The sequence below is a fragment of the Physeter macrocephalus genome, chromosome 20 (assembly GCF_002837175.3).
Source record: "Physeter macrocephalus isolate SW-GA chromosome 20, ASM283717v5, whole genome shotgun sequence".
Taxonomy (NCBI): Eukaryota; Metazoa; Chordata; class Mammalia; order Artiodactyla; family Physeteridae; genus Physeter; species Physeter macrocephalus.
Window position 1 is genome coordinate 62,401,552 of NC_041233.1, and position 25,071 is coordinate 62,426,622.

At 39.9% G+C, this 25,071-nt stretch overlaps 1 protein-coding gene across 4 annotated transcripts in view; it reads right to left on the minus strand.

Moving 5' to 3' along the window:
* SORCS1 (sortilin related VPS10 domain containing receptor 1) overlaps window positions 1–25,071 on the minus strand; it is a 587,212-nt gene that overhangs the window by 502,676 nt on the left and 59,465 nt on the right. The gene's annotated exons all lie outside the window — the stretch shown is intronic.

The window sequence follows — 25,071 nt, forward strand, 5'->3', positions numbered from 1 at the left end:
TGTAGTTTTGATTTGCATTTCTCTAATGATTAGTGATGTTGAGCATCCTTTCATGTGTTTGTTGGCAATCTGTATACCTTCTTTGGAGAAATGTCTATTTAGGTCTTCTGCCCATTTTTGGATTGGGTTGTTTGTTTTTTTGATATTGAGCTGCATGAGCTGCTTGTATATTTTGGAGATTAATCCTCTGTCAGTTGCTCCATTTGCAAATATTTTCTCCCATTCTGAGGGCTGTCTTTTCGTCTTGTTTTGAATACCATTTTTACAAACATTTTTAGTTCCAATTAGGTGACATAATGAATGTTACATGCTGTATGAATTCTAAATTCAATCTCAAAATGTTTAAAAAATACATACTATAAAATTATACCATTCTTATAAACTTACTACTTAGCCCACCACTAGTTACTGTCAAACATAAATTAACAGGCATGATTCTACTATGGTATTTTCTAGATGCTTACACGAAAAGAAGTGCAAGATGAACTTAGGAAAACGTAAAGCAAAGATCATCATACAATAAAGAACAGACTAGCTGTACCCAGCATAACGTACAATCATTAGTAACTGCTGATGTTCATTGTTATAAAACAAGCCTTGTATTAAGCATTTCACATACCATATCTCATTAAATCCTCACAGCAATGTATTATGCAGGCACCATTATTATATCTGTTTTGTAGTTAAGAGAAAGGAAACACAGAAGAGCTGAATAACTGGAACAAGGCCACATAGATGTGAAACACAGCGCCAGGTCTCAAACTGATCTCTCTGACTCCAGAGCTTTCTCACTTCTTAAACACTATGCTTCCCTTTGCTGATTCTAGAAAATGACAGTCTACTCTATACATACTACTCTGACTCCAGAGCTTTCTCACTTCTTAAACACTATGCTTCCCTTTGCTGATTCTAGAAAATGACAGTCTACTCTATACACATGTATCAAGGGGAAAAGAAGAGATTTATAAGAGACTATGGCAATTAGGGGAGAAGGGAACATTTAGGAAGTTAGGTGAGAATTTAGGAAGAGAATTGGGGTGAGAATTTGGGAAAACATATAAGCCCTTTTCACTGATTTTTGCAATTCCAAATCAGCATTTAATGCCTGGGAAACTCATGGTTCCCTTCTGTTAAATGGAACTGCTATTTCTTGATCACTTACAATCAATAAACAGTGTTATGTGAGTTAAAGGGGATTTGAAAATTTTAGAGGAAGCCCAATATATTAGTCTTTCCTATGTGATGTACAACATTAAATACTATCACAAAATGCTTTTGGAAAGTGGTTCTATTTTCATTAATTCAGCAACAAAACCTTCCACTGTAGAATGTTACCTTTTCTAAGAAGAAGGTCACAGTGTTAAATAACTTAGAACCAGAAAAAAGGGGGTTCCACCCTGGAATAGCAGAAATGTTTGGGATAAAAAATACTAAATCAATTCACCGGAGTTCTAGCTCAGCTTGCAGAGAATTCAAAACAAGATTAGAAAGGAGAAGGTAATTTATCACCCAGGGGAGGGGAGCCTGTCTTTGACATTGAATTATGGGGTAGGGACTTGGCATGTGAATTCTTCCTGCATAACAGTCTCGCCCAGATCCCAGACTGAAGTGTTCTCTGGCGATGAAAACAATTCTGACAATAATGAATGCCCCTGGTCTGGATACACTTCTCCCATTCAACGCAGTTCCCTAGCACTCCCTCAGCACCCAATTTTCTCGCACAAGCTGATCTTTGCATTTTTCTCCACCATCTGTGTTTAAGAAACTCTTCACATTTTGAATTACCGAAACCTGTGTACCCGATCATTCTTCTAGGACCACCACGGTCTAACCAGCATCCCTCTCTTCTGAACTTCCAAAGCAACAACATCCCATATCTCATAATCTAGCACTGAGCAATTGTAAAATCATTTATTGTTTCACTGTGGTTGTATTTAACGTAAGGTCCTCTCTGAAACTAGTCTTAAATTCACTGAATCCAGTTGCCACATTTTACAATACTGTATCTCTCAGGAAATACATAAACGGCACTGAAGAATTTAATTGATTAAAAATGGTGGTGAGGGCTTCCTTGGTGGCGCATCTCTCAGGAAATACATAAACGGCACTGAAGAATTTAATTGATTAAAAATGGTGGTGAGATCCTAAGGGAATGCTCTGAAGGTGATAACACCTCTGGCTAAATATAGAATTGTCACCATTCTTTGGAAGCGTTCCACAGGTGTGCCAGCCCAGATCCTATTAGGAATTGGGTCACGGATGTTAAGCAACTTAGAACTATATATCTTTTAAATAGCCATATTCTATATTGTTGGCTAGAGTGGAGGGTTGGCTTTGTTTGCTGCTTCACCTGATCTTAGACTCACTCCTGCAGGGGATACCAAGAGGGCAAACAGTCATCATGTGCTCCAGTAACCACCGTTACCAAAGATTTGTTGCTACATCTTTCAGTGTAAGGCAAGAACAAGGAAAGAGAAAGTTTGCTGGATGCTGGGATGTCAACTAATTAACCCTCTAAAAAACCTTTCCCCCAAATTCTGTAAAGTGGGTAACAAAAATTCGAGGCAAGAGATTCTCCAGAAACAAACCAGGAAGGTTTTGTGTGAGAAACTCATTGCCTCTGACTAGCATCCTTGGTGGAGTGACAACTCAGTGGGAGTCAGCACAGATGCCACTCAAACATCGCCATAGGGAGAACTCTGAGCTGACACAAAACCTGGATTTACTGGCTAATAATGAGGGTCTTGGATGGACCCCAGCTCCTGCCTCTGGCTGGCGTACAGTTTTCCTCATCAGCTGCTCTCATCTAAAAGATTAATAAAATAAAATGGATGATAAAAACAAAGAGAGATTTAGCTCTCAAACTGTACCATAATTATGCTCATGCAATCCAAATAATTCTCACCAGCCTGAAATTCCTCAGAACCCAACTGAATATACTACAAACACTCTGGTCATCGTAAAGCCCGTGTTTCCCGGCAATAAAATTGCTGCAGTAAACATTTGGATTCTTTTCCATTTTCAGAACGTTTTGAACAACCTGCCTCTAATGTATTTTATTAGCACCCTCCATGTCTTCCAACGAATGACAAAACCCCCAGTGCCTCTTCTGAGTGGCTGACACTAAACAATAATGTTGTTTTCAGTGCGCAGCCGCCCCACTGCCAAACGAGAGCTTTCTGCTAAGTTCCTCGGCACTAAATCTCTCCCTGAGATACCTTCTGCAATCTGCAGGCAACCAGTGAAATGAGATGACCTCCTTTGAACCCGTGTCACTCATGCCTCCAATTTAAAGCCAACTTACTTCCTTAAATTAAAAAAAAAAAAAATCATGTACTCTTTGACAACTGCAATCCCATCTCCAAGTCCCTGTGTGGTCTGGTAAAAACATACTTGTTGATAAGATCTGCTCCTTGGTAGTCAAGCAGTGCATCATGTTATAAAGAGCTTTGCATGTGAAGGACCTTCTGAAATCAAAACATTTAAGAGTATTGTACTTCCATCAGAAGCGCTTTGCACGCAAGAGCTAAAAGTTGCCTCACTGCTACTGATAATTAGAAAAGAAAATTTTAACGAGTTTTGCCCTTTGTTCACCTTTAAAACTCAATTGTTAAAACAATAAAAGTAATACGCAATCTCCTAAATTAATTGTAACCTATTTGAATGGCTTCAAAAATCATATTTCAAATAAAATGTTATGGAAAATTCAAATGGCACTATTGATCCCGAGGGTGCTATTCCACACTAGAATCTTCTTTCATGATTATAGCTAATACACTCCTTAAGAGATAGGGTGTCAAGTGCATTACACTTATCACCTCACTTAAGTATCACAACAATATTAAGAAGTATTATTGATATTCTCATTTTATAAATGAATCCACAGAGGTTCAGAGAGGTTGGTCAACTTGGTCACAAAGCTAGTCAGTACTGTAGACACAGTTCAAGTTCAAGTCTGCCTGATTCCAGAACCTGCAGCCCTAACCACCCCTAAACTACCTCTTTTTTTTTTTTTCTTTTTTTTTTTTTGTGGTATGCGGGCCTCCCTCTGCTGCGGCCTCTCCCGTTGCGGAGCACAGGCTCCGGACGCGCAGGCCCAGCGGCCATGGCTCACGGGCCCAGCCGCTCCGCGGCATGTGGGATCCTCCCAGACCGGGGCGCGAACCCGGTTCCCCTGCATCGGCAGGCGGACGCGCAACCACTGCGCCACCAGGGAAGCCCCTAAACTACCTCTTTTATCTTTTCCTCTCTGTTCCTCAGGAGATCAATCTTCTTTTTTTATAATTGAAGTGTAGTTGATTTTTACAATGTTGTGTTAATTTCTGCTGTACAACAAAGTGATTCAGTTATACATACATACATATATATATTCTTTTATGTTCTTTCCCATTATGGTTTGTCACAGGATATTGAATATAGTTCCCTGTGCTATACAGTAGAACCCTGTAGTTTATCCATTCTATATACAGTATAATAGTTCGCCTCTGCTAATCCCAAACTCCCAGTCCATCCCACCCCCACCTCCCCTCCCCCATGGCAACCATAAGTCTGTTCTCTATGTCTGTAAGTCTGTTTCCGTTTCGTAGATAAGTTCATTTGTGTCATATTTTAGATTCCACATATAAGTGATACCATATGATACTTGTCTTTCTCTTTCTGACTTACTTCACTTAGTATGATAATCTCTAGGTCCACCCATGTTGCCACAAACGGCATCATTTCATTCTTTTTTAAGGCTGAGTAGAATTCCATTGTATATATGTATCACATCTTCTTTATCCATTCATCTGTGGATGAGCATTTAGCTTGTTTCCATGTCTTGGCTATTATGAATAGTGCTGCTATGAACATAGGGGTGCAGGTATCTTTTTGAATTATAGTTTTGTTCCAGGAGGCCAAACTCATCATAACTTGACCACTCAGTGGATCATGCTAATTAAGAAAACATCTCCTGAAACAAGTCTCAGGTCACCAAGTCACAGGCTGACACCAAGTAAAATTGTCTAAGAGGAAATCATCATGCATTTCTTCCTAGGGAATTTTCTATAATTCATTGAAATACAGAGATTTGATTTGATTGCCTTTTATATACGATGTGAACAGAGTGTGAATTCCGGACATGCCGACCACTGTACTGAACCATTCTATCACTGACCCACGAGATCTGCCATTTTGAGAACTATTCTCAACTACGGCACCCTAAGTCGGCCTCCTGTGGGTGAAAGACTTGAGAACCTAGTTCCTTTCAGCACTGCTTTCTCCTTGATGCATTCTGAATATGACAGCTGCATCCTGTCATATTCAGAAAAGCTAATTATATTTTATATATTGCCTGTTTATGGTTATCACTTAGTCTATTTCGTAATGTAGCAGATTTTTAGAGCTGGTAAATATACAAAGGCACAAAGAGAAAAAAATACAAGGTATGATGGAGAGAAACAATAAAAAGGAGTAACATGAACAACAACAACAAACAAAAAAACAAGAGCTACTCCGTGATCAATGATCCCATCTGTGGCTACCATAGACAAGAATTCACAAAACAAACCATTGCTGTGAGCTACCTGGGCCAATGGGAAGTGCTAGAAAAATCCTCTTGTCATCTTTCAACTCACACAAATATAACATGCCTGGTTGTGTCTTTATGCCTGTGAAGAAAATAATCTGTTTAAAACCGATAAAAAGAGATTCCCCCAAAGACACAGCAGCACTTTCCCATTTGGCATGTTTGAAGCAACAGTGCCACTTCTAAATTGTACAATTTGTTGTGGAATTGCACAGTTTTCCCTCATTTTAACTTCAGGGTTTGTTTGTTTTTTAATCACACCTGCACTTCCACAGACTCTCAGAGCAAAGATTTGCCTGTCATCAAAGCATGGTTTCCCAGCTGTCAGAACAGGGCCTTGTCTGCCCTCAAGGGCTCTGAGGTGGAAATGAAATAGCCTCAAATTTTTGGAACTTTACTTTCACACTTCTCTTTAAGAGGAGCTTATTTTAATTTTTAAATTTATTTTACTTTTTAAACATTTTTTAGATATACCTTTAATTTTTTAAAGTTTTAGATACAGTTTTATTCAAAGGTAAATAATTTTTTTTTTTTTTTGCGGTACGCGGGCCTCTCACTGCTGTGGCCTCCCCCGCTGCGGAGCACAGGCTCCGGACGCGCAGGCCCAGCGGCCACGGCCCACGGGCCCAGCCGCTCTGCGGCACGCGGGATCCTCCCGGACCGGGACGCGGGATCCTCCGGGACCGGGGCACGAATCCGCGCCCCCTGCATCGGCAGGCGGACTCCCAACCACTGCGCCACCAGGGAAGCCCCAAAGGTGAATAATTTATTTTATTTTTACTACACAGAGTTTTCGTTTGTTACTTTTTATTAAATAAGATCTTTAAAATCCAAGAGCTGAATTTCCTGATGTGAGAAGGGATCCGTGAGAGTCAGATGCTTGAATATTTGAACGGGTTTAGTATTATTACAGGAAGGCTCATCCCCGTCATCACTGAGGGGAACTTGGAATTTTGGTGAGCACATTTGAAGAGGAGAATATTTAAGTCTAAAGCAACATCCTATGATGTAAAATCTTGGAGGACAGTCAATCTTATAACTCACATACTTCAAAATGAATTCTGGTTTTGTTTTGTTTGTCATTCGTCTTTTAAATGATTTTATTTCAATTGCCAGTTTGTATTTTTTCTCATACTATTCTTCCAACCCCACTTCATATGCTTCTTAGTTAATACCCTTCATGCCTAAGACATACCATTTAAAGCATAAGTGTCACAGGTCATCCTTTTTGTGTCCCTACCTTCAGAAGGCTTAATAGTGTTTATAACCATTTTGTGAATTCAAGTAATCCTCCAAATCAATTACCTCCCCAATTCTAGGAAGTGGGACATATCTTCAGAAGATTCCTAGCCTGCCCCTAGTCTTCAAAATGAGTCAGAATGATCCTCAGGGAAAGCTTTTCTTTTTCACAAGGAACCCACATCTTTAAAAGAAAGAGGTTGCATAGAGTTGCATATGGGCACTCAAACATGAATCGTTTGTGGGGAATGGGGCAGCCCATGGCATTCTATTTAGATTCTGACTGTGAAGGGTCATATTGGGTTTGACACGATACTAGAGCTCCAGTTTGTGGTCTTTTGCCCTGCTCTTAAGTGCATAATATAAGGAAAGGTGTTAGATAGTCATCCAGGATGGGATGAATATGATATACTCTCTCACACTGTAGCTAAGAGAACTTTTTAAAATGTACACATCTAACACTGTAAAGAATAATATTTAAAGCTAACGTGAATGTCTACAGTAGGGGAAAAAAAGGTTGTAAATGAACAAGAACTATACTATTTCTTATTGTTAGAAGTCAAATGTTTATTTAAGCCACAGTTTGTATAATGACTACAGATGTTTGTGTGTGTGTGTATGTTAGTGAGAGAGAGGGGGTAGAGAAGAGAGAAAAACAGGAGGGGGGAGAATGAAAATATTGAATGGAACTTTATGGTATAAAAAATAGAACTTGGAAAATGGAAATGTAATTTCCTCTATTAATGGTCAAAAATAGTCCACAACAGAATTACAAATGCAAGCTGATCAAATACACTCTTTGCCCTCTTCATTTGAAAGATAAATAGAAGTGCAGTCATGTATTCTTTGATGTATTTCTCAACTAACTTCCCGCCCCATAATGAGACTAAGTAAATGCTACAAAACCGCAAATACAAACTATTTAAAAGATATTATGGGGCTTCCCTGGTGGCGCAGTGGTTGAGAGTCCGCCTGCCGATGCAGGGGACACGGGTTCGTGCCCCGGTCCGGGAAGATCCCACATGCCGCGGAGCGGCTGGGCCCGTGAGCCATGGCCGCTGAGCCTGCGCGTCCGGAGCCTGTGCTCCGCAACGGGGAGAGGCCACAGCAGAGAGAGACCCGCGTACCGCAAAAAAAAAAAAAAAAAAAAAGATATTATGAATTTATCTAAAAAGAATACACCTTCCAAATTATTTGGGGCTATAATCTATTCCATTTCCTGAAAAAGATCGGGATCATGGTTCATGAGATCCTGATTACAAATTTATTAAAACATTAATGCTCCAGCTGACAAACTCAAGGGCATGCAAAATTTCTAAAACTCAGCTTCTAAAACTGTGTGCTCATATCTCAATAACAATATTGGGTCTTGATGAGAGGTTAGAGCTGTATGAAGCCCCCAAAGCCTCTGTTTTATTGAAGAGACCTCAAGTTCCAGGTACATAAAATCTTAGGGACACAAGAGGCAAGTCCTTTAGCCATTCACATTTGAAGAGAGAGAGAGAGAGAGAGAGATTAGGGAGACAGAGAGAGATTGAGACAGAGACAGAGATGTCATTCCACATGGCTTCTGACTAGGCTTTTCTAAATCATCATATCTCAAAAACTCTGAAAACTACATTGTGTGATTTTTAGGAAATACCCATTCGTCCTTGGGTAATCCCATTTAAACACAACAACAAACAAAAGCTGGCTAGAACATCAACATATAACTGAACTGACTCAACTTAATAATAAGTATTATGTAGAGGTTAATGGTTCGTCTTCTGCAAATAAACGTGAAATATACTTCCAAAACACAGAAACATGATCAAAGCTCATTTTATAGCTTGTCCTTCACGGACAACTCACACAGTGTTTTATTAAACTCTTAAATAATGTATTTACTACCAAGTAGTATCCTAATTAGAGACCACAATAAGAGAAGCACACTGTAACCATGGGGAAATGTGGGAGAAAAAAATGCCAGGGGCTCTTTTGAAGAGAAATAGGGCAAGTAAATCAAGTTCCCAAGAGCATCTGCTCCATTTCCCGGCTCAGAAAATACAGAAGTTTGGTGACACCCAAACGTATGTCACATTTTGAAGATGGATCCTACTCAGCTGAACACTGGAGTAGAAGCAGAATCCTTTTTAACAGTTATACACTGTTTTTCTCAGGAGAAGTCGACAATGAGCATTTTGTATTATGCGGAGGCAATTGCATTACAGACACTAGCTCTACACTTTACAATCACTCACAAAGCAATTGGAATTTGACAATAAAACAAACCGAGGCCTTTTCCCCATTACCAAACAAATTTCTAAGCTGTATTGTTCAAAAGGAGAATGTGACTGAATAAAGAGCTCCAAAGCCTGGAAGTGACTTGGAGTTTAAAGCACTTCCACAGATGCTGTCAAAATAGGGATTTTCAAACCTTGCTTTCACAGTGTAGAGAATTCAGGCTCTGGAGAAGCATCTGAGGAATCTCAATACCTAGAGGGCTCATTGCTTTCTAGAGACATATAATCATTTAATAGTTTCACAATTCACACGGAAGTCCTAATTCACTGTATATTTTGGTAAAACCCAGCCAAGACCACAAAAAGTCCAAGACGTGAATATACAGATGCAAAATTAATCCACTCTCAAACCTCCAATGTGAGTAAATGATGCATTTAATGACACTGATGGATTATTTTGGGGGGAGTGAGTGGGGATGTCTAAACTCATTAAGAGACCAGAGTTTTTAATAAATAAGAGAAGTTAATATATAACAGCTTAAAATGTTGAGATAGTCTGAAATTTTTATCCTAGATTTTTTTATCTCTTCAAATAATAAATTTATCCAACTATAAATAATATGTCAGAGTGAAAAGACCATGAATTAGGAGTCAGGTAGGTCTAGATTCAACATTTTGACTTTGTCACTTATAGCTGTGTGACTTTAGGTAAACTAACCAATCTCCTGGGCTTTTTCCTTTCTCACTGTTAAAAAAAAAAAGCTACAGAAACAACGTGTATCAATATATTATTGTTCTTTGGTGGATTAAGTGACTTAACAGAATGGTCTGGAAACAGAAAGCTCTGTTAAGTCACATGATTTAATTCCACCTAGAAATATTACCAGTGATAGAAAGAGCACTAGACTGAGAGTTACATAATCTGGATTTAATTTTTCTCCTCTGTGATTGCTGTCTTTTACTTTAAGTCAGTCTTGGTCTTGGTAAGGATAAATAATTGTCCTCTATAAAACTCAAGAAACCCACTGCATTTAACCTGCCACCATGTGATGGCTGGCCCCTCAAATTTAGAGCATTATCAGCAGCTTAGGGTAATTCATTTTTTTTCTGAAAACATGACATTCCATAGTGGCACTAGCCAATCTGTTTTTATTAAGCAGCTTTATCCTTGGTCCATATGTTCAGTTTTCCTGGAGAAAAAGGTTTTCATTTCATAAATAAAAGGCAACATAGTACAATGGAAAGATCCTGAAAGACTTACGTAGATAGCTTCTATGACTTCCTAGCTGTAATAGTAGGCAAAATTTTAATGTAAGCGAATAGCCAAGAACTCCTCTCTCTATAGTAATAATCTCTTGAATTGTCTGAAAGACTGAATAAATTATATATATTATGTGTGTGTGTGTATATATATATATATATATATATATACACACACACACACACACACACAAACATATATGTAGGTCTCACCAAGCCTAACTCCTAGCACCTGATACGTGCTCAGTACTATGTAGTAGTGATGATGAAGGTGATGACAGGTAACAAGAATTAACTGGAAGATCGTAAGAGCCTTATACAGGCAGGGCCACCAAGGGTCAAGCATTTGAGGAGTGTCTGAAAGAGTGAATAAATTATATATATTGTGTGTGTGTGTATATATATACACACACACACACACACACACACACACACACACACATAAACATATATGTAGGTCTCACCAAGCCTAACTCCTAGCATCTGATATGTGCTCAGTACTATGTAGTAGTGATGATGAAGGTGATGACAGGTAACAAGGATTAACTGGAAGATCGTAAGAGCCTTATACAGGCAGGGCCACCAAGGGTCAAGCATTTGAGGAGTAAACATTGCATTCATCACAGAGACATAAAAAAGCTAGAATAAAGAGTAGAGGAGGCAAAAGATAAATATTTGCAAAGGACTCCTGTCTCCAGAAACCTTCCTTATAGCCTCTGCCTGTTTTTCTTTTGGTTCCTTGAGTCTCTTAGTTGCTGTGGGTTGAGAAATTATCTCACTGAAGCTTTTTCTTTGTTAAATTTTTAAAATGGTTTGAATTTTTTTGTTCCCACCCTTTTCCCCATAGACTGTATACACATTGCACTGGTGATAGTTAAAGTTACCATTTTATCTATAGATCTCAGAAATGTGAGACAAGGTCAAGTTAAACATTAGGGAGGCAAGCACATCACCTAGGAAACTCAATGACTGACAAGCAGCTTTTTTTTTTTATTTTTTGCGGTACGCGGGCCTCTCACTGTTGTGGCCTCTCCCGTTGCGGAGCACAGGCTCCGGACGCGCAGGCTCAGCGGCCGTGGCTCACGGGACCAGCCGCTCCGCGGCATGTGGGATCTTCCCGGACCGGGGCACGAACCCGTGTCCCCTGCATCGGCAGGCGGACTCTCAACCACTGCGCCACCAGGGAAGCCCCTGACAAGCAGCTTTTACAGCAGCTTGTTGCACTACATCTGGATACAGCCTCTGGTTGGGACTTGGTTTTCTTTCCTGGTTGGGTAGGGGATGACTGGCACTCTGCTGTCTGTGTGATAGCAGAATTGCTAAGCTAGGGTGTCTTTGACATATGAGAGAAGCAGTGTAAATAAGCAGGGCAGGCTCGAAGGTGTAATGAAGCAGATATATTGGTCCAACTGTGTGACTCACCTTTTATCAGAAAGTCAGCTCACACAGTCCCTACCTGGTGACCAGCAGCTTTTTGCCTCTGTCTCTTTGGACACAGCTCATGGGCAGTTGAACCAAACCAGAACAATTAGAGTGTCTCTTCTGGTCACTTGTAACTTAGACGCAGAGTTTAAGTTATACCAATGTCAGGGCCTTAGAATAAAAGTTCATAAACAACTTCTACTATAACCCCTGGTTTCCTGGAACCTTCATGTTCAGCTTTTCCTTGGATTACAGGAGAGAGATCCGCATCCTTTCCAATCAGTGTCCGCTTTATCTAAGCTTTTTGAAAAATTATAATTAATGTGACTATAATTTATCACTATTACTAATTTTAATTGCTGCTATCATCCGAACTCAACTGCAATAAGAATCTGACTTAGAATCTCATGATATATGAGTCACTCCTGAAAAACAGTATGTACTAACCAATGGCCAACCTCTAAAACATCAGTAATCACCCCAAATCAAATTCCTATATTTTTCATGAAAGTATACAGAACTTTTTTGAGCATTTTAATTGTTAATTTTATTTTGTTGGCATCTTTGTTGAAATAAAATAAGAGCTAAAACCAATGTTTTCACAGAAAAAACTAATAAATAGTAAAGCTGATGTTACTTGACATGAACTAAGAATGCTTTTGGAGTAAACAAAAAATGGCATAGATTTTCTAGTCTTCATGTGATTTTCATCCAATTACTACTAGTACTGTCCATAGTCTACTCCTCTGAGCTTCAGGAAAGACCAGTCTAAATTAAACCAGGCAGATGAAAATCTAAAATCTGGAAAAAAAACCTGAAGATTTGGAAAATCTTGGAAAATCTGCAGAAACTACAACTTACTCATGTGCTTTAATATCATCTAACACGTACTGCCTCTCTGTCTCTGAGGAGTAGGAAAATGTAGTCCTTCTTACTGCTGTGTCCCCATCACTAAGCACAGAATCAAACCTCGAGCAGGCACTCAAACTGGTTATTTATAAATGATTAATGAAAGAGCAAATGAATGAAGTAAAGAGGTAAAATAATGCAACAAAAAGACAACAAGATTCAAGTCTAATGCTGTAGAGCAAAGGCAAATCAGTTCTCCCAAGTGTAAAATGGATACAATGCTCTCTGTCACCTCTATACCTTCCCAAACCCCATCTCTATCCCCCGAAAGCACTGAACTCAGAAAAATGGCACGAAGCTAGATTCAAGTCACTGTTAGTTCTTATAGTCTTAAAATAAACCCCCCAAGTCTAGCAGTACTTATTCCATCCATCTTTACAATTTTTAAAAGGACTCTAAAATCGCTGAAGCTATTTTCAGACATAAAATCCTGAACAGAACGCTAGGAAAAAAGAATTATCCATCGACCCACCAAATCCCTTAAGTCTGTGTTTATTTCACTTCATAACTCAGGCAACGACAGACTGGCATTACAGAGTGAAAAGAGGAGGGGAGCCTGGGTGGCTTCCACACAGAGGGGCTCAGCCCTCTCTCTGGGATGAGTAAGGCTTCTTTGATCTCCTTTCCTCTAGTTCACAATTCCTTGTAAGGAGATAAGGAGCACCAAGAGTACTCTTCCCACCAGTGACCTGTCACAATCTACCCATCCCTAGAGAGAACCCTACAGAAGCGTGAGCCTAATGGGTTCATAAGGTAGGGAGTAAAGTAGGGGAAGACAGTGGAATGGGAGGCAGCAACCTCCAGTTAACACGTCAGTTGGGGACAAATTAAGTGTTTCCTGGTGTGACTAGTCTCTTTTTTTTAGCATCATCCCCAGAGGACAAGAGCACAGAGTGGTCTGAATTTGTACTTTGGGCTGGATCACTGCTTTGCTGACCTTCCCTTTCTCACATGTAAAATGATGTTTAGTAGTAATGATGATGATGACTGATATATCTTTATATCTTCCAGTATAATTTATATCTTCCAGTATTTTTAGATATTAAATGAGAGCATGAAATTACTTTACAAAATTCAAAACCATAGGTAGCTATTAGTTATTCTTTTCCAACTGTGTTGGAGCAACACTAAACCTGGATGCTTAGTTGGAGCTGGGAGATGCTGGGCCTGGGAGAGATGCTAAACTGATAAATAATAATAGCCTCATCGACTGCACACTTAATGTGGACCAAAGCCTTTATTTTTATGGAGCAGGGTTCCAGCAAGTTGGCCAGCAAGATGCTAAAGTGGGATACAAAACCCAAGTCTGCCTGGCATACAAGCCAGGCTTTCCACTGTGTACTCTCTTGCCCTTCACCACACCAATATCTCACAGCTGAAATGATGTGGAGAAACATTCTGGATCTAGGACTGATGGGCCAAAACAACATGACCAGAAATCTATTCTAATGTACACACACACACACACACACACACGTGTGCACGCACAATTTATTGAGTAAAATGATGAAAGGAGAGATAGTCAGTGACCTAAAGGAGAGCCATCATACGGAAAAAAACTACCCCTTCCATGGGGTTTCTGGAGGAAAAAGCAAGAGAGACTCAAGCCCTCTGTTATGGTGCAACTCGGGGAACACACCAACAAAAGTAGTTAATACAGCTGTCCTTTACCACATTTTATCACAAATCTTGTTCTGCAGCTGCTGCTGACATAACTCCTCTACTAATCCCTTCCTGCCTGTGCAGTGGAGCTGGCCAGTAGCCCCTTTGGAGCCTTCTCTGATAAATCCCTTAATCCTCACCACTTGTTTATGAGTCCCCAACATCAATGATAACTGATGGCTTAGGATTTGAAGTAAACTCTGCTCCTCTCCCTTTAAATGGAATCAGTCTTCTGATGACAATCCATTGTTTCATCATTTAATGGGTTCATATAGACAAGAGGCGGGTGTCAAGGTAGAATGGGGCATTAATTTCCATTTCTGGGAGGACAAGTCTTCTGACGTTTCTCACCTGTGCCTCTGGTCTTCGGGCAGTCCTCCAGACTCAGGAAGATGAATGGGGTGTCTCATTGAAAGCCATCTTTACCAGTTTAAGCATGGCTTTGAGATTCCAGAGACTGAGTTCACCTGCTGCTACATTAAGGTACCAGGTGGAAATTAAGTCACGGAGACTCGATCACCTTCGACAGTAACGCTTACCTCTGAGCTCCTGGCCTGAAAGCTTTTGAATGCCGAGGAAATCTTAACCGCTGGGGACCCCCACCCGCCTCTAACAGCTGGAACCTGCTCCCTCAAAGCCTAAATGGTCCATATGGCTTCAGTACATTTTCTTCAACTCGCTCCATGGTGAAGATGGAGTGCTGAAATGGAAACATCTTAGTATCTCCCAACAGCCAAGTAGCTGCCACATGTGTTCACGACCCATCACGCACTTTCGGATGATCCCGTCTTTGTGCACAAGTGAGCCCCCCAGGAACGCCATCGGAGTGCACAACACTGCACCTCAGAGCACATGTGAGCACCTACAGGACCAGAAGATGCCAGAAACTCCAAGAGAATTCCAAGAGGAGCTGCAAACGTGATTTAACAGTATTGAACGTTGATTTACAGAGGAAGACAAGAAGATCTCTCACTTAAGCCAACTATGGAAATGTGGTAAAGAGAGCACACGCGTACACCTGAGGTTTGGACACTCTCCTAGGTAGGAGGATTGGAAGCCATGCTAAGTGCAACTGAAAAACGTGAGCTCAGAAAAGAGAGAGCCTCACTGACTGTTAGATGCATCCTCTGTTAGACTGTAAGATGCCGAGGACACTCCAGGAGTGAATTTTGCCCAAGATTGAGGTGAGCTACTTCTGCTATGAGAAACAAGGATGTGAGACAAGAATTCTTCTGGAGATTGCTACTTATGTCTATGGAAACTGTGTAGTGTTGAGCCTCACTTATCTAGATAGCAGGAATAATACCATCTGTATTGCAGGATGAGAGTTAATGGACGTAGCAAAGGACTTGGCACATACTAAGTGCTAAATGCATGGCAGCTATTAGTGTTGACTCTCAATGTTATCACTCTCCCTGCCTCAGGCATGATAAGGATGCAGTCCAATACACCTGCCAGACAAACAGCTCTTAAGAGCCTTTACTCTTCCTACTGAGTCCCCACTCAGAAACCACACTGTACTACGTATCAGCGACGAACGGATTTGGCAACTTAGTAAATTGGTATGAGAGATCTATCACCATTTTATTTTTATACTCTCTTTTCTTGGTAGCCATAAAATGCCAACTGTATCTTTGTGTGGCTTCCAACTTGAGAACCGAGTTCAGTACTCAAGAAACAGGTGGTTCTGTATTTTACATCTAAGTACCTATGCCAGACAAATCCTGAAAGCACTGAAAGTTTTTTGTTTGTTTTTTTTTTTGGAAAAAATTCCCAAATTCATAGCCCGAAAGCAAACCATGGGGAGAAAAGCAAAACGTAACAGAAAACCCCTAAGTTCTTCATGATCCCAACTTTGCTTTTTTCAAGTTCAACAATAAAAGAAACCATAACAGTAATAAAGCCAGATAACGGTTTGAATTTTATAAGCGAGGCACTATTTTTGTTGCTTTTCATGTATTTTCTCGTTTAATCCTTATAAAAGCCCCATGTACTTTAGGCTTTAGTGGAACTCTCTAAGATTTCCTAGTAAGTTCTTGAACTACAACTTGTACCCAAGCAGCCTGACCACAGACAGCCCATGTGCTTTTAACCATAATGCACAACTGGCTCCCAAAATGTCTGGGTGATTTCCACATATATATACAACATGTGCACACTTTCCATAACCTACAGTGCTACATCCCTGATCTGACCCATTGGTCAGACCACTGGATCCCTTCCATTGGATCCCCATCTCCCTCAGAATCAAAGCCACATTCCTGATGATGGCCTGCAAGGCCTTACATGATCTGCCTGTCACTATCTCTTCCTCCATGACCCCTGTGACTTCACCCCTGTCTACTCTCTCCCTCCCTCACTCTGCTTCAGCTACTGTGTCTCCCTGTTCTTCCTTGAGCACAGCAAGGTCATTCCTGCCTCAAAAACTTTCCACTTGCTGTTCCCTCTACCTGGACCACCATCCATCCACATGGCTCGCTCCCTCGCCTCCTCGAGATTTTTCACCTTTCATCACACTATTTAAAACTGTAAAAAGCCTTGCTTCTCTTCCAGACTTCCTACCATTCTTCCTTACTGTATTTTCTCCATAACACTGATGACTATATAACGTCCTTTGTATTTTGCTTACCTGTATATTTTCTATTTCTTTTCTAGAATATCAACTCTATGAGGGCAGATATTTTGTTTCTTTTATTCTATGCTATATCCCCAGCCCTCAAACAGGGGTGTATGATAAATATTTGTTGCAGAACGCTTAATACATAATCTTAACATTCTAAGGCAGGGCTCTCCAACCCCCGGGCTGCACAGCAGGAGGTGAGCGGTGGGCTAGTGAGCAAAGCTTCACCTGCCGCTCCCCATTGCTCCACTACCACCTGCCCCATCCCGCCCCCGCCACCCCCGTGGAAAAACTGTCTTCCACAAAACCGGGCCCTGGTACCAAAACGGTTGGGGACCGCTGCTGGGACATCTCTCAATCATGCAGAGAATCTTAACTCACTGGGAAACCCTATCTGTTAAGTATTCTTCCAAAATGACATTAAAGCAGCTCTAATCTATTACTAAAGTTGGTTAATATTTCTAAATTTACCCAAATTATACTCCTTCTTGGTAATATTTTCCCTTAAGCAGTGCTTTCTCATTAAGAATACACCAGGACGGTGAGGCAATATGAGCTCAAAGGAGGGAACAGGAGATATAGCCTAGAGAAATAAATTCATCATTGAACTGCAACTTCCAAAAGTAGTGGTTTTTTCAAAGCCATTGACCAAATAAGAGATTTAGAGCCCAAGACCTTTTGATTGGCAGCAATTAGATACAAGAAATAGAGAAGTGGCTTTTGTTTTGATTTTTCTGTCATTGTTGTTTCCATATATCAGTGGTTGGTAGAACTGGACAGTAGGATAAACATTGACTCAGGGAAGGATACAGGAGCAGTTTGCCAGACCAAAAAGAGAGAGAGAGAGAGAGAGAGAGAGAAGCATTTGACCTGGAGGGAGGAACCCTGAGAATTCAGGGAACAACACGGTTAGATCTAAGTATGGTCCCTGACACAGCCAGCCCTGCAGTGTTTAGAGAGAAAATCTTCAGTTGAGGGAACAACAGAAGTCTCATAGATAGGTTTGGTGATCTGTGGGAAGGCAAGGCTCAAGTGATTTCTTTCTGGAACATGGGAGAAGACTTTCAGAGTGTCGCACATCAACATAGGGCAGACCCAAGGTGTAAAGATGTGGAAATTCCACCTGGCCTAGTATAAGAAACAGATCTTTCCTAAAGGCACTGGCTGGTCATTAGGCAAGAGGTGGTAACTATAGAGAGGGCGTTAGGGTAGATGGTCCAAGTTAAATGGCAGCCAAAGCTGGACTTGGGGGAAAAAAAGAATTGCACAAGTAAGCATTAAGATGGCAGCCTAGTCCACCAGGGGAGTGATCTCAATGCATAACACACAAAAGGAAAGAGAAGGTAACTGATCTCATCTACAACTGCATCAGAGTCAACACGAAAGACCAAAGACATCCTTCAGTGGCATCTGCCAGAACCAGAGTGACCTCCTGCCTCTCCTCCACTTCATCATGTTACATGTAACCCTGAACTCATAGCCCCACTGGACCCAGGTGAAAGAGAAAGAGAAGGGGTGAGGAAAAGACTCTGAAAGAGTAAGTATCTTCTCTAGAGAGTTGGGTTTAACCTAAAAGTGATAGACTTAAATGGGAAGTGAGTGAGATAAATTCAAGTGGCAAGGAGTATTCCTTCCTTAAGCAGAAATGGGTGCTGGTGAGCAAGCAATATTCAGTTATGGAGAAATAAAGTTATATTTCTACCTACCTGAGTCAGAGCATATAAATTTAAAATCCACTCTATGTGGAAGCCCAGTGATTTATCAGTGCTGAGTTTTACAATAAAATAAAATTTTAGAAAGTTACCAAATGGCTAAGTATAGGGCAGAAATCATGAGGGAAAAAAAAAAAAAAAGTTACCTCTCTTCCAAGGAGCATGGTAAAAGTGATTCAGATAAAAATATTAGAAAGCCAAATATGAAAAATAGTATGTGCCCTGCTGACAATAAACTATATAACCCCAACATAGTTATTTACAAATGGTGTGTGGGATCCAATTTGCATTAAAACCCAAGATTAAAGATACACTTCACAACTTGCCCAAGAATTTTCCTTTTGTATTTATGAAACCCTCACTGCCTATTCCCCATTTTCATTCAACTAGAAACAATTATAAGTCTCCATTATAAAATATACTAAAATGACACAATCACTCATATTTGCTGATAGAAAAATTATATCTTATCCAGTATTTGCAGTAACCTAAAGGCAGATAATATATGGCTAAGTTATTGTTGTACTGCGGAAGAGATAGATGAAGTTATTTTTCACCCACATTAATGAGGAATAAGATCTTGAAGGCTTCGTGCTTTGCTTTAATAGGTATTAAAAGATTGAAAAGACTGGCTATGAGGTAAGCTGGATGATGAGGGTCAAATCCTGATTACCCCATACTGTTGGTATGACTTTCAACTTTAATGCCTCCATTTTCTCACCTGTAAGTAGTTAAATAGCTAACTAATGGGAACACAGATTATGTACATAAAGCTGGAGATTTAGCACACAGCTTACCATATTATGTAGACTTAGTAAAGGTTTGCTGACATTATCAATATTTTTAAAGGCCAAATTCCTAACATAACCAATCAGAAACTCACGCACCCCCCAACCCCAATTCCTAGTAAAATCTCCCATCTCACTTTCCCCATTCACTTTTCTACGCTATCCCAACACTAATTTTCCTCAACCCCTCATTCTGTATCAAAAAAATTGATGTACTTTGAAGAGAATAACCTCCCTCAGTATTGAGATCTTCACTGCAGCACAGAGAAACTCATGTTCACTCTCACCATACCCACTTGTGATGAATGTAAAGTTCTGCAAAATGACGGTCAGTGTTAGGACACAGTCTTCAGTCAAGGAACTGTGCTCAGGTGATGGAATCTAGGAACTTAGTCCAATTTGCACTTTATTTAAACAAGTGAATCAGAAATGGAGAACTTAAGAAACAAACACTCTGGAATCAGAAATCTGTGGTTGAGTCCTCTGCTGCATGCCATTAAGTAAATCATTTATTATTCTGGGTCACATTTTCCCTGTTTGTAAAATAAAGGCAAAAAAATTTGCCCTTCCAGATCCTTTCCTGCCCTCCTTCCTCACGCTACGGGCCATAGGATGCTGACATTTGGGGCTGTATTAATAGGGCCCCCTCGCCCTGTGGCTTCTGGTTGGGTCAATGGGAGGAACTGGCAAGAGTTCTGAGACTGGAGGGAGGGACCAGAGCTGTTCTCCATCACCCTTTACCGTCTGCCTCTCTACTGATTAGCAGTGGCCGCCTTCCTCTGTCTGTGCCTGTAACTCGCCTACTCCCTCCCTCCCACCATGATGTTCTCTCTTTGCCTCTTCAGGACCAGAGATGATGGCTGCACACTGTTGCTAGTGCCTATGTGCTTCCTCAACACTTACTGGTTTCCTTTAACTCCTACAACAGCCCTTGAAGAGTCCCTTCATTAAACTCTCCTTTATTTCCACTTGGGGGTGCCATCTCTTTGCTGCCAGGACAGACTCATACAAAAGCCTACATCACTGAGACATTGTAAAAGCGCTATGAGATAAAATACGTGAAAATGCCCCATTCTGTCCCTGTTACACAGTAAGATGATCAATGAATATCTGTTACATCCTCCATATGAACAAGCATTTTCTGCAAAGCACTATTGTGATAGGATTCTTTCCTGTGCAGGTCATATCTTGGTTGTATGCAAACAATCCTTAAGTAAGCTGCAAAGTGGCCAATTTTTGTAATGTGTCTTTGTTTTTCTGGCATACCATCTAGGTTGTTCTTACTATGTTAGACAACTATTGGCAGGCAGCTATGATAGTTATCATTAGACCTTTCTTTGCCAACTTGTCTGTATTTAGTTCTTTCATCTTTCCTCCCAAGTCAATCCATCCCAACCCCTTAATCCTGTGGCTCTTCTCTGAACATCTAGAGTGTCACTCAGCAGAAAACAAGGGACCCGGAATCAATCACTGTTTTCCAGGAGCTGCTTGCCATACTAAAGAATTAGTCACAGCCGCATAGCACAGGGAGATCAGCTCGGTGCTTTGTGACCACCTAGAGGGGTGGGATTGGGAGGGTGGGAGGGAGACATAAGAGGGAGGGGATATGGGGATATATGTATACATATAGCTGATTCACTTTGTTATACAGAAGAAAGTAACACACCATTGTAAAGTAATTATACTCCAAAAAAGATGTTTAAAAAAAACAAAAGAAAAACTAGTCAGTTTTCCTAAGGCAGTCTGGTAAGCTGACGCTATGGTCTAGAGCAATAACTGTACATTTTGGTTTGCTCCCCCATGGGGAGAAAGATTTAGGCTATCTTCACCGACTGTAAAATTAAAGGACCTGGCATATGAGTGTGTATCATATGGCAGGAAGGTATGTCAAATTAGAAAATTTAATGTTCTCTGCTTGGGCTCACCTAATACCTTGTTCTTGGAGATGACACCATTTTATAAGGAATGAGGGAATTTAACTAATGCCTTGTGTCATAACTCCTAACACTTTTGGTATCACTTCTTCCTGGAATTAAAATCAGTTCCTTGGAGATATCAATCTGAAGGCCATACTGACAACATTTGGCTTTACTTTTAATGATCTTTAGAAGGGTATGCTTTCTTCCATGTGAGCCTTATGCATTACCCTTGGTAAACATGCATTAGTATTCCTGTTTTAAAAATAAGAAAACTGAAACTTAGAGGTATTAAGTGTTAGACCACAGGTCACTAAGTATTGATAAATGGCAGAGACTCAGAACTGGACAAGAACTCACATTTCCTGACCCCAAATTTCATCTTTTTCACTCAGTAACTATTCATGAAAGACCAACCATGTGTGAGGTACTGAATTAGGCCTGGTATGAACTTCTATACAAAATTTTTTTAAAAAGATATAGTGCCCATTTCATTAAAGAAGTTTTAGTTGCCTTGAAAATGATCTATAGTAGAGCCATCTACAGGGTTAGAGGTATTGACAAAGTTCCACGGAGCTCCAAAGGAAGCAGAGAAGGAAGACGTCATAGAGAAGCAACAGTCGGGTTCAGTCTTGACTGGCAGATATCAGTTCTTCAGAGGCAGCTTGACACAAGATGTTTCCTTCCTCTACTAACTGCATGCTACATACGATGTCTCTCTGTATTTTAACTCAGACTCAAATCCTATCTACTCTTTTTTTTTAATAGATCTTTATTGGAGTATAATTGCTTCACAAGACTGTTAGTTTCTGTTGTACAACAAAGTGAAATCAGCCATATGCAAACATATATCCCCATATCCCCTTGCTCTTGAGCCTCCCTCCCACCCTCCCTATCCCACGTCTCTAGGTCATTGCAAAGCACCAGAGCTGATCTCCTTGTTCTATGCTGCTGCTTCCCACTAGCTAACTATTTTACATTCGGTAGTGAATATATGTCGATCCTACTCTCACTTCGCCCCAGCTTCCCCCTCCCCTCCACCACGTGGAATCTAGAAAAATAAAATGGTACTGATGAACCTACATGGCAGGGCAGGAATAAAGACCTATCTACTCTTAAGAAAGTTTTTTTTTTTTCAATTGGCCATAAATGCATGAGTTTATTTCTAGAAACTCAATTCCATTCCATTGATCTATATGTCTATCTGATTAAGAAAGTTTTTGAAAAACACAAGATTTTTACGTACCCATCTCCTAAAATGTGATCCTTTCTATAAGCATGTCTAAACACTGAGCCCCTATTCAACAGAAAAAAATTATTCCCTAAAGTCAATGAATGGTCTATGCACTATGCAATATGGCAGCCACTAGCCACATGTGTCTAATTAAATTTAAATTAAATAAAACTAAAATTAAATTAAAAATTCAGTTTCTCAATGACACCAGTCACATTTAAACTGCTAACAGGCTCATGTGGCTGGTGGCTACCATATTGAACAGAGCAGGTATAAGAGATTTCCATCATTACAGAATGTTCTATTGAACAGTGTTCGTTTACATTTAATATACATTTTCCTTGAAATTGTTGAACCAAAGAAGCATGGGTTAATATAATAAAACCATAAAATAAATTGCTTTACAATGTTGTGTTAGTTTCTGCTGTACAACAAAGTGAATCAGCTATATGTATACATATATCCCCATATCCCCTTGCTCTTGAGCCTCCCTCCCACCCTCCCTATCCCACGTCTCTAGGTCATTGCAAAGCACCAGAGCTGATCTCCTTGTTCTATGCTGCTGCTTCCCACTAGCTAACTATTTTACATTCGGTAGTGAATATATGTCGATCCTACTCTCACTTCGCCCCAGCTTCCCCCTCCCCTCCACCACGTGGAATCTAGAAAAATAAAATGGTACTGATGAACCTACATGGCAGGGCAGGAATAAAGACCTATCTACTCTTAAGAAAGTTTTTTTTTTTTCAATTGGCCATAAATGCATGAGTTTATTTCTAGAAACTCAATTCCATTCCATTGATCTATATGTCTATCTGATTAAGAAAGTTTTTGAAAAACACAAGATTTTTACGTACCCATCTCCTAAAATGTGATCCTTTCTATAAGCATGTCTAAACACTGAGCCCCTATTCAACAGAAAAAAATTATTCCCTAAAGTCAATGAATGGTCTATGCACTATGCAATATGGCAGCCACTAGCCACATGTGTCTAATTAAATTTAAATTAAATAAAACTAAAATTAAATTAAAAATTCAGTTTCTCAATGACACCAGTCACATTTAAACTGCTAACAGGCTCATGTGGCTGGTGGCTACCATATTGAACAGAGCAGGTATAAGAGATTTCCATCATTACAGAATGTTCTATTGAACAGTGTTCGTTTACATTTAATATACATTTTCCTTGAAATTGTTGAACCAAAGAAGCATGGGTTAATATAATAAAACCATAAAATAGAATTTCATAATGCCATTACAGCTGAAAGTAACTCAGATTCATTCATTTATTTGTTGTGTATGGATCTAGTAAATATATATTAACTGTAGACTATGTGCCAGGCATTGTACTTGCAGTAGATGTAATGAGTAAAACAGATGTGATTCCGGAACTCATTCACCTTAAAACCTAGATGAAATACAATAAAATATGTAACTGCAATAGAATGTGATTATTTACTCCTACCTCTAATCTTGTTGCAATCATAACAACAAATGACAACTCTCTTACATTTGCACATGCAAAAAGAAGCGGACATTTTTGTCTCCTGATACATTTTACTCTTTCAGAGTCACATAACCATTTCTGCTAACTGAAGAAAAATTTCTTCGAGAAACTTCTGTAAGCTTTTGAGGTGTGAGTTTATTAATAAGCATTTCAGTGGTTTTGCCTCCTATGATTCAAATGAGAGTTTTTCAAGCATGGGTGCATTCTGTACACTGTAATAGTAAGTAAGTCAGTAGTCTCTTAGGGAGGCTTTACAGTAGAGTCAAAGCTATCCTGTGTCTAGGAACACGAGAAAACAGCATTTAGTGAGAATCTCATAAAAAGCTTGAAAATCAGCCTCTGATTGGGTTGGTTTAAGTCATCCTTGTTGGTACGGTAACAGTTCTCTTTAGCTATTCAAGCTGAACATTACCTACAGGAGCCAGCACTAGTTCTAACCTACAGCTTTGGTAGTTAGCGGGCTGGATCTTGATTATTCTCACCTGACATTGTTTTAAAATCTCACTGCTACAGAGGAGTCGGGAGAAAGAACAAGAAAATACTCATTTAACAGTAAATGTTTATCTGCCAACATTCTTAATGTTACTTCAAATTTCTCCCTCCTTAAGAAAATACTAATTCTTTCTGCTGAGAAAAAAAGGACATATGTTCTTAAATGAAAAGCAATAACTTCAAATTTGAGAATGTTATATAACATGTTTCCAGAAACAAGTTTTCCAGGGACGAAATATGTGTGTGTGTTTGGAGAAAGTTGACTCAATAATCTTTAAAATAAAAATAACTTGAATGTCTTTAAGCATGACATTCTCCAGTTATCTACGAGTTCCATTATGCCCTATCAATTCTCAGCTGACCCAGTTTGTACATATATGTAATCTACATTGTCCCTTTAGTGTTTTTTTTTTTTTTTTTTTTTTTTTTTTGCGGTAAGCGGGTCGCTCACTGTTGTGGCCTCTCCGGTTGCGGAGCACAGGCTCCGGACGCGCAGGCTCAGCGGCCATGGCTCACGGGCCC